The sequence below is a fragment of the Sander lucioperca genome, chromosome 11 (assembly GCF_008315115.2).
Source record: "Sander lucioperca isolate FBNREF2018 chromosome 11, SLUC_FBN_1.2, whole genome shotgun sequence".
Taxonomy (NCBI): domain Eukaryota; kingdom Metazoa; phylum Chordata; class Actinopteri; order Perciformes; family Percidae; genus Sander; species Sander lucioperca.
Window position 1 is genome coordinate 8,825,755 of NC_050183.1, and position 11,535 is coordinate 8,837,289.

Below are 11,535 nucleotides of genomic sequence, written 5' to 3' on the forward strand. Positions count from 1 at the left end.
TTAGCCTACCGCTAGCTAGTAGCTGGATTAAAAACGGTTAAAATGCTGACAGCTAACGCTAAACACTGTAAAGTTTGACTGTGTTTTACTGTAGAGGATTCAACACCGTATGTAACAATCTGCTTCTGCCATCTGAAAAACAACACAGACAGTGCGTTCAATGAAACTGGTAAACTACAGCCTCGTGGTGCATTTGAAGTTATTGTAAATGTCTTTTTCCCATCTGGTGGTTGTTTTTGTTGTTCAACAGCAATTTACTAGTGAAATAAGTTATTGTTATTGTTATACATTATTATTAAATCATTTAATTTTGACCATATGGCCTTAGCAATAAACAAGCCGTTCTTTAATGTCACCGACAGTTGGTTAGTACCCTTTTTTTTTCTTTTCTTTTTTTACTTTCAAAACTATCGGTTCAGGCACTGTTAATTATGTATGCGATTAATATCGATTAATTAATCACAGAGTATGTAATTAATTAGATAAAAAATTTTAATCGATTGACAGCCCTAAAATATATACTAATTTGATTACAGCAAAGACAACGTCGGCAGTATTGACGGCAAAATAAGCTACAGAATATTTCGTTCTGTATTGACAGGTGTAATATTTGAAAATCGATAATTATTTATTATTATTTTTTAAATTACATTTATATCTGCATTTATGTCAAAACCTAGAGCCTTTCAAACATCAAAATGTCATTTATTAAATGTATTTGTGTCAAAATGACATATAAACATCTTTTCCTATTCTATTTTGAATGGAAACGCTTCCAACACGCTTGCGTGTCGCGTGCAAAATAGGTGTCGGTCCTATTCCTAACATGCACGCGTTTTCGGCGCCTGAGATGTGCCTGAGACGTGCGTGTCACGCAGGCAGTGTGCAAGCAGGCAGTGTGCAAGCTTTAACCTGTTAACATGGGAGCCGAAATAAAAATGGACACGCCACGCCAGGCATCCAGTATGTACCGGCCTTAGTTGCACCCCAAAATACCCCCTTTCTCCTAATGTACAGCAACTCTTATAAAAACTGTTATGACTCATGTAATATCTAAAAAACACTTGAGCCCCTCCATTATCCGACTACTTTTATGCTTTGGCACACAAGTGGATAAAACATTGGTCACTAATGTGCACTAGCCCTCTCAAATACATACCCATAACAAAGCCGACCCCTGACATACTTCATCAACCTGTCCCTGCTTTTCCGTCCTCCCAGACTTGTATAACCATAACGATGTCCTATATTCTTCAGTACTACTCAAACTCATTAACACATGAATGAAAACGCACAAACATGATGTGGCATTGCTGTGATTGCCAGTGATTTTGAGCTGGTTTTACTTGTGGTAAATCAATTTAAAGCAAGGTCAACAGCTTTCTGTATAAGTGTTGGAAAAATAATTAATGCAAACCACTGATTTAGACATTAGCGCTTTTGTAAATCACTTATAAATCAGAACTTTGACCTTGAGCAAATTTGCGCACGAGAGACTTTTATAAATGAGGATCCTGATCACTCATTGAGCTCGAGTTTGTGTTGCGGCATGGAGAGAGAGACATAACTGCACACCAGTTTAAGATAATCCCCAAGATGGCTCTTCCCTCATCTTACCATGTCCTCCTCTGCCTAATGAGATGTCTCTCCTCACATGTCTGAGGCTCTGCTGTGATTAGCTAATGAGGCGGCGTTACACATACACTTGTGCCTAATGATTTGGTGTCGTGCATAAATACTCAGAGGCAGCTGAGGAAAAGCTAGTTTGTTTTTTTGGAAATTCTGTTTATTTAGGGATTATCTGGTATGTTAGGAACATGCATAAGAAAGCAAGGAAGTAACAAAACAAAACCAAATAAAATTAATTGATGAAAGCATTTGGAATGAAATAAGATTGTCTAAATTTCCTAATTTAATATGATAATACATTCTTAAAACATTTAAGTTAAAAAAAATTCTTATGTCTTAACAGTGAGTAACTGTTATTGTACTGCTTGTAACCAGTTTGTCATATTAAGCGTCACTACAGTGCAAAGAATACACACTGTATTTTCACAGGTGTGAGTAACAAAAAAATAACAAGGCTTTAGCAGTGGGGTCGTTCAACTCAGCGGCGTCTTGCTCAAAGCAGCGATTATCTGCGATAGGAGGCCCCTTTCTCTCTATCCCTGTGTTAATGTCAGCTGTAGGTTCTGTTAGGGCAGGTCAAGCTCTCGGTACTACAGGAGTCTCCATTCACTGCTGCTTCAATGCTCCAAAGTCATTCAATCCAGACATGCTGTCTATTACACCAACACACAAAATGAAAAACGAAATAACCGAACGCATTTTTTCCATTTATTTTGCCACATTTTTCATCATTGCATAAATTAAACAGTCAGAATCTGCATTTTGCTATTTTGTCTTGCTTTTCAAAGAAAAAATCTATTACAAAACTACAATTTCAAAATATTTATTTAACACTGAACATTTTTTTTTTAACATTGAAGCACAATATAACTTAAATAAATAAATAAGTAAAATAAAAATATTTGGAGCATCTTTGAGCCTCTCCTTGAATAGACTATATCAGGCTATAACTGTCTGCTGAAATTTAAATGGAATGATACTCTCTATGCCTACAACAAAAAGTACATTGAAAAGAGTGGCAAAAAGTGGAAGGAGCCGCAACAAAGCCTACTTCAGGAAAAGTGGCAGGTTCTTCTTTATAAACAAAGTAGCTTCTCTGCTTTCTCACCTGAAAGTCTGTTCCTCATTACGAGAGTAGAGTAAGTTAGAGCAAGAATGGCAAGGTGCGTTGCCTGGGTGACGCATGTCAGCGTGTGGAGCGGGCATTGAGAGTAGAGTAGGCTACGAGTGCTGCTGTGTGAGGGAAAAGTGAGAGGAAAAAGAGATAGCAAAGCAATGTATAGTGAGTTAACAGTGGACAATAAGACGAGCTTCTCAAGGCACGGTGGCTTCAACTGTTAATACTGACGCTTCCCGACCCCGGTCTGGGCGGTGACATGAGATGCAGGAAATATTGCTGTTTTTTTGGACAGTTTTGACAGTGCTTCCACACTGCCAACATGTATGCTGCATTTATAAAGTGTGCACGCCTCTCACTCTACGTGGGTTCCTATTTGAACCGCGTCATTAAAAACTTAATTGTTCGGTAAAATTTATTCAGCCCTTTCACTTATTCGGCCAAACACAAAAGTACTTTATTTTGCTATTTTCGACCGAATAATTTCAGTGGCCGAACATACGGTGCATCCCTACAAGGAAAAAAACAAACATTTCCCTTTAGTTAAAAAGTTTATGATTAAGTTGCATTTATTGTTAAAGAGTAGTTGTCAATCAGTGACCATAATTATGTTAAAGGGGAACTATGCAGTTTGTTTAGCTTAATTTACCTTAAAGCAGCCATATTATGCTCATTTTCAGGTTCATAATTGTATTTTAAGGTTGTACCAGAATAGGTTTACATGGTTTAATTTTCAAAAAACACCATATTTTTGTTGTACTGCACCGCTCTCTCTCACTGCTGCAGCTCCTCTTTTCAGCTGGTCTCTGTTTTAGCTACAGAGTGAGACCTCTTTCCTTCTTCTTCTTCTGTACTATCTTTGATTGCACTGCACATGCCCAGTAGCTCAGATGTAGATCATGTCAGCTAGCTAGCTCCATAGACAGTAAAAGAAAGGCTGTTTCTACAACTTCGGTCAGTTACAAGGCAGGATTAGCTGGGAGACTTCTAAATGAGGGCGCACATGGAAGTAGTTCTTTTGTAGATTATGGTGAACTTGTGTGTGTTGTAGCAGTACTTTGCTATTGAGAACGAGGTAGCATGCTAGTGTTAGCATGCTAGCGTTAGCATTAGTGTTAGCATGCTAACGCTAACGCTACGAGCTAATGGTTGCGGTTAGCCTGACACACGTCACAAGCCGTGTCGATTTTGAACAGCTCACCCAGAGACTGAAGGCAGGACACATTCAGAAACCGTATCTCACTCTAAACAGCATGGATGGATTTTTTTCAAAGTTTGTATGTGTGTGGAAGCACCAGAGACACAACATAACACCCCAAATCCCAGAAAAAGTGATTTTTTCATAATATGGGCACTTTAACTGAAAAGCTTCGGAGTCATTGTAATGGTTATATGACTTTTTTCGGGTTGAATGGTGGTCGTCTCGCTCCCCTGTAGCGCCTCTGAGTGGATAAACCACCCTTGCAACATTCGGCTGGCGAGCCGCCGGCCTCAGCGTCAGGAAGTATTGCGTGATATCAGGTCTCATGATGTAACAAATTGCTTCACGGCACTGCACACATATGCCCATTCAGGAACCGGCTAACAAGGTAGCGATGGAGTTTTTCCACACTATCGTCATGGCTGAGCCGGCAAAAAAGAAGCAGAAAGATAGGAAAGCATTGTCGGAGGAACAGAGAAAGAGGAAACGGCAGACTGAGGGAGCGAGGAGGCAGACACAAGTAAACATAGGAGCTGCCAAGTATCTATTCCGAAGCTGTAGGGGGAGCTCTATAGAGAAACCTGCGAGCAAAAAGCGAGAAAACAGCGAAGAAATGGCCAAAACTGCATAGCGCCCCTTTAAATAATACAACTTCGTAACTTCTTAGTGTAATTTAACTTCTTAACTTTTTAGTGTTGCCTTACCTCACGCTTACCGGGCTTTCACATCTTCGCTTTAGTTCTGAATCTGTTATTGTATACTTAAAGGAGACTTATCGCCCCTTTTTTTAGTTTCATACTTGTATTTTGGGTTTCTACTAGAACACGTTTACATGCTTTAATGTTTAACAACACATTTTTCTCATGCTGTCTGTCTAAATATACTAGTCTTCACCCTCTGTCTGAAATTGCTCCGTGTTAGCACAGCAATTTCCCACCACCACCACCACCTGAAAAGGCCAGTCTGCTCTGATTGGCTTGCGAGAAAAATATGGCGCACCTTTGCAAAGGTAGTTCTCAAGCCATGGATGGAGATACTCAAAAGAAGGGCGGTGCATTTTAATGAGCCTCCATGTGACATAGGAAGGGGAGCCAAATCTAAATGGCTTGTTGGATTCAATGTTTTCTGATTTAATCTGCCCACAGAAATTTACTGTGTTGTCTTATTTCACAGTTTGTGGGTTGACAGGAACCCTAGATACCTAATTATATGTGCATAAGCACTGAAAAAGTGAGTTTTTCATGATATGTCCCCTTTAAGATGCAAATTATGCATTTCAGGACACCTTATGCTGTGTTCAAAAGGAACTTATGAGTTTGTGACATGTGAAGTACAAAATAAGCAAATCATTTTTGGTGAAACTTTTGAAAGCACTGCTTCAAGGCAACTGGCCAACATAAAAGGAGACCATAAGAACTCTCCTTGTTCTCTATTTAAAGCCTTTGTTAAGACTACAAGACAAGTTTTTCTGCCCTTTGATCATGATAAAAACGCTAAAGTATAAAGGAGCATGCTAACAGTAGACCAACATGCACCAATAGAAGAAAACAGAAGACAAGAAATATGGTATTAAGGAGTATAGTGGGGACATAGTAAAGGAACACATATGCTAATTTTATAAACCTAAGCATATGTCACAGCTCATGAACGGAGCACTTTCAGAAAAAAAGTATACCTCAAGTTGTGAATGTCACAATTCTTGTGTGTAGGATTGAGTCTGTAAACCTGTCATCCTACAAGAACGGTTGAAGTTTCTCATTCAAATTATTAGGATATCCAAAAAGCCTATGTGTTAAGGAGAAACAATAGGTAAGAAACAATAGAAACACATATTATATATAAATATTCTATAAGAATGAAAAAAAATCTCTTCATATTTGAAGTAAGATTTCCTCTCTCCTCTACTGCCTCAGACGCTTTGAGAAATGAAGAACTTACAAAAAACCCTAAAAGAGAAAATCTCAAAATCTCAAGCAGTCTGGCCACACACACACACACACACACACACACACACACACACACACACACACACACACACACGTACAGAACAAGAACAACAGCTTATGGTGGAAGTAGGTTGGCAGGAGGAAGAACAGGGTTTTACGGCTCTGACTAAAATAAAACATGAGGACTTTGTGGCCCACAGTGCAGTTGGAAAGACAAATATTATTTTTTTTACAAGCGAGAGAAGGCCGGGGACAGGCTATATAAAACGCCTTAATGATTGAATAGCTGAAGTATTAAACCTTGGCTGTGGGGTCCTGACCTGAATGGGAGGGGGGTTGAGAGAAGAGAGACAAGTCCTGGCAAAGCAGTTTGATAGGGTAAAATCCACACACACACACACACACACACACACACACACACACACACACACACACACACACACACACACACATCAACAACATTTACACTTACCTTGGCAGAGGAGTTTCCTCAGTAAATCTTTATGTTGGAGTGGAAATTGCAGTTTAATAATTAGTTCTGAATGAAAACGTTGGAATCCTTTTTTAACACAACAAACTATATTCAGGTGAAAAAAGCTCTATTTATTTTGGTTTTGTTTTTTCAAACACCTTTTGACCCTTTTTTATTTAGCTTTTTATCCGTCTAATATAAAAGTTTCAATATCTTGCCAATCTGGCATTTACCTGACAGAAGAAATATATTTTTAAATATATGTTTATATTTTTGAATATATGTTTATATTTAGCGCACACTGGAAAAGCTTTTGTTGGATTTTGTTACAGTTTTGTAACTATTATAAGTCGTAATTAATTTTATTTGAAAAAAAAATTTCTGACGTTCTAATGTATCAAGTATGAGTAATTCATAGCAATAAGAGGAGCTTTGAAGCACCGCCACTATGAGGCACCATCAGGTTCTCTGATCCCATACACATACAGTCAAACCTGAGATTTCCTCCAGCACTCAGACACTTTGAACTCAGTATGCTAATGCTAACATACCAGACCGACAGCTCTCCGTCATAAGGCTCATTATCCGTCTGCTACCATGTAGGATGGTCATTATTACTCCAACAAAGCAGACACATCCATTCACGGTGCTGGTCAGCATTTCAGGAAGGGCTCAGATTCTAGATTTTCTCACCCGTCCCCCGGAGGGCAATGGAGGGATGGGTAGTAGTAAGGCAAAAGGCAAATGAGCCTGCAGGCATGTCAGATATGCCAGCACTGTGAAGTGTAAGCACATACACAAATAAAGGCATGCACAGATTATGCATGAGAACAATCTCTTGACTGTCCTTGTCACTCTTTCTCTCGCTCTCTTGCTCTCTCACTCTCTCACTCTCTTTCTCTCGTTGTCTCTCGCTGTCTCACTTTCTCTCTCTCTCTGTCTCTCTCACTCTCTCTCTCTCTGTCTCTCGCTCTCTTTCTCTTTCTCTCTCTCACCCTCACACACATGGAGCCTCGGACGTCTGCACCTATCTCAACCGCAAGGGGAGGAAGAGCCACAGGTGGTCATGGCAGAAACATATTTGTGCACAAACATTAATATAGATGCAAATGTCACAGTTGTGTCTTAATAAAACAGATAAAAATAAGGAAATGAACTGCCGCACATGTGTCTGACATTTGAATGAAAGATTGAATGGTCCCTGTTGTACGTGTACCCCACTTCAGTGTGTGTACTTTGTGTCACTCTATTTGTGTGCATGTGCATGTGTGTGGATGTCCCTCTCCCTTTCCAGCTGCAGCTCTCATGCTGGGGCCTCCTCCTGGTAGCCATTATGGGTGTGTGTGTATGTGTCTGGGTGGTCTAGTCCTGTCTCCCTCCTTCTCATAGTTTTATACTGTTCTGCCCTGGCGGTGCCCGAGGGCAGGGGAGTGTGGGGAGGAGGGGGCTAAGGTAGGGTGGCGGGTGTTGCAGGGGGGTGTGGGCAGCCCCGTCGAGAAGAGCAGACGACAGGCCTAATAAAGCTTCACAGGGTCTAGGCCCATCGCTCTCAGCACTTCCTCCCCGCTGCCCTCTTTGCTCCCTCCTGCCCCCTCGGTCCGCTACTACCCCCCCCCACCCCCCGCAGGCACATGTGGTCCAGCCCTAATGGGACCCAGCTGGACTCCCACCTTCCCTTACTTACGGATCCCAACCCCAGCTCTCCTCTCTCTGTTCTCCTCTCTCCCTTTAAACATTCAGCCCCAGATGGCACTCCTTCAGGCAGGATATTCACTGCTGGGGGATGTGTTTAGTATCCTTTTCCTTTTTATTTCCCCCTTCCTTGCCTCCCTGTCTTTTTCACTTCTTCTCTTGTCACAATGTATGGTGGCCATGTGATGTGGCTTAAGTCAGGATTCAGCTTCCCAAAAAATGAAGATGGACTAAAGGAGGAGGAGAAAATATGAATGATGATATGTTGTCATGCAACAGACCCTAACTGATGCCTGGGATCCCTCGACTCTCTATGACCCGCCCCTCTGTGGTGAGGTAGCGTGGGGAAACATTTGTTCCCCAGACCTACTCTGCTTCATCTCTCTGGAGTCGCAGCCTCGGCATGTAAACAGGGCGGTGCCAATTGCCCGTCCCTGAGCTTTTATGGTACCAAGGCAGAGCAAACAAACAAACTGGAGAATTTTACGCAACAGCCTGTGAAACATTCTCAGTGCTACAGGCGACAAGTGTTGCCAAGTTCCCTCAGCTGTAATTCAAGCACGTACACATGGAAGCATGCTGACATGAAAGCAAATGTGCATGAATTCACACACACACACACACACACACACACACACACACACACACACACACACACACACACACACACACACACACACACACATACCATAGCTTGTGTTCCTTGCAGAACATGTGACATAACTGCTATACACAGCAGTTAATGATAGAAGTCTCTTGTCATGCATCACTTAATCACTGTGGTAGAACTAAAGTGCCTGTGGCAACCTTTTTTGGTTTTATAGATTGTCTGACCGTAAATATTTAAAACTTCACAAAGAGCGAACAGTGACGACTGGGACATAATATTTTTGTGGCTGGATTCAAACCCTGACAGAATGGCAAACAATAAAATTCTAAGACACTTCCTCTTTTGCAGCGGTACGTGCAGTAAGAGTGGGACTTTAATCGCAATCATACTGGGGGCAGACAGCCCATAGTGCACAGTTTACCATAACATCTTATCATTCTCAGACCATAACTAGATGTTCACACTGATGAATGGTTGAGCTCTGGCTGTGTGGTCCCTCTCTGTCCCCTGCAGATGGTGTCAGAGTGGTTCTCCTCCATGTCAGAGATGAGAAGGAGTTGGGTGCGGCGACACTGGATTTGTGCTCTTGAATTCATTATCTCTGACCAAATCCGTCCCTGTGATCAGAGCAGGAGTCAGGATGATGGCGAAGCATGACAGGGAAGTCGCTCTTTCTGTTCATCTATCTATAAATCGGGAAATCTCTTTGGCTACGTTCACACCGCAAGTCTTAATGCCTAATTCTGATTGTTGATCTGTTTTGCTCAGATCCCATTTTTAGTTAGGCTGTTCACATTACCTTTTAAAATGAGGCTTATATCAGATTCCAGTGTGAACTGTTTGCAGTTTTGAAATGACCCGCATGCGCAAAAGAACAATAACAATTACATCAGATGCAGCAAGCTGTTGCACTAAAGTTAGGGAGGTTATGGAGGAAGTAAGCATTTTCGCTTTTATTTCAAAACGTTTGTGTAATGGCAGCCATAACATTAATGAGCAGTTGCTCAGGAGGAGAAGAATGAAGAGAAAGAGAGCCAAATTGGCTATTTTGGCCTTTTGTGGGGTTAAAATTCACTATAGAGGTCTGTGTGACCGGACAACCGATTTGCACGTCAGGACCACTACGGGCCTCCACCAGAGTTTCCTCTGGCTTCGCCCTTGCACGCGCTCATGCTCCACCTCCCCGACGGTGCGGGCGAGACGGGCCGGTGGTGCGCCCGACCCTGAGGGGCCGGGATCCCACCTCAGCCGGCGCGGCCCTCTGACTCGCGCGTGCGTTAAACTCCTTGGTCTGTGTTTCAAGACGGCTCAGGTGGGTTGCCGACATCGCCTTTTTTACGTGAGCCGATCACCGCCCTGGCGACGTGACGCGGTTGGGGCACACTAAGGACAGTCTGCCCCGGTTGACAGCTGCACCGGGAGCAGGGGGCCCCGGAACATGTCCGCCGGAAATTCCGCCAAATTTCACTCTTTTCGGCCGGATGTTCCGCTTTCTTTGTGTTGACATATTAAACTCTGGTCGATTTATGAGGACTATGGTTAACTGCTCCTCAGATCTCTGCAGGGTAAATCCAGACAGCTAGCTAGACTATCTGTCCAATCTGAGTTTTCTGTTGTACGACTAAAACAACCTTTGAACGTACACATGTTCCACCCAAACACGTTCCTTCCCGAGGCTATTTTGCAGAGGTGCCGTGGCACCATCTGGGGATTAGCACCGTCCAAGGCAATTGTGATGGGTTTAAAGAAATGCCAATAAACCAGAGCACGTTTTTCTTTTTTTTGGCGCGCTGCAGCGATTGTTTCGGCGTCTCCGGAGTAATCACATACAGGAAGGCCACAGCCGTGCCGGATAGTTTACAAAATAAAACACCCAGGTTTATGGTGATTTTGGCTGTCTTGATTTCTCAACTGTCTAGAGCGAGACAGGCGATCAGGCATAGATAGACGGACAGACAGAGTGACGCAGACTGACTGACTGACTGACTCACTCTCCGGCCGTTTAGGGGACATGTTGAATCTCTACACGAGCCGCAGCCGAACTGCGCCTGATTGAACTGCGCTGCAACATGTGGGTTGAGTTTTATAAAAAACTAGGGCTGTCAATCGATTTTGTCAACATTTTTTTTCTAATTAATTACATACTCTGTGATTAATTAATCGAAATGAATCGCATACATAATTAATGGTGCCTGAACCAAAAAAAAGAAAAGAAAAAAAAAGGGTACTAAACAACAGTCGGTGACATTAAAGAACAGCTTGTTTATTGCTATGGCCATATGGTCAAAATTAAATGATTTAATAATAATGTATAACAATAACAATAACTTATTTCACTAGTAAATTGCTGTTGAACGACAAAAACAACCACCAGATGGGAAAAGGACATTTACATTTACAACTTCAAATGAACCATGAGGCTTCACATTCTCGTCTCCCTCCTTCATTTTACAGTCCAATGGTGGCTAGAAAGGCTCCGGGTCAAACGTCAATATGGAATAGATTAATCTGCGTTATTTTTTTCAACGCGTTATTTTTTCTCAGATTAATTAATCAAAATTAACGCGTTATTTTGACAGCCCTATAAAAAACAAATCACAAAAAAAACACACACATTCACTAGCCATATGGTAAACCGCCTGTTATCACAGAGTAAAAGTTCTGCTGCAAATGTTTACTTAAAAAGAGAGGCCTTATCAGCATGCTGGATAGTTTAAGAAATAATAATGCATCATATTTTGTTATGTGATATTTTGTGAGTAGAATCTGCAATGTTCACTGTCAGGTAAATGTAGTAGTACAATGTTTTCCTCTAAATTACAAGTACACAGTAAGGCAGTAGTATACAGTTAGTTGCATATTAAGTGC

At 41.7% G+C, this 11,535-nt stretch overlaps 1 long non-coding RNA gene across 1 annotated transcript; it reads right to left on the reverse strand.

Annotated features, from left to right (window-relative positions):
* Positions 1-752: 752 nt before the first annotated feature.
* On the reverse strand, positions 753-9,945 carry LOC116055455. Its single transcript, XR_004106293.2, has 3 exons — positions 9,934-9,945; positions 8,550-8,552; positions 753-845 (listed from the first exon to the last, which is right to left on the reverse strand). It is a non-coding gene; the product is annotated as an uncharacterized LOC116055455 (long non-coding RNA).
* Between the last annotated feature and the right edge of the window lie 1,590 nt (positions 9,946-11,535).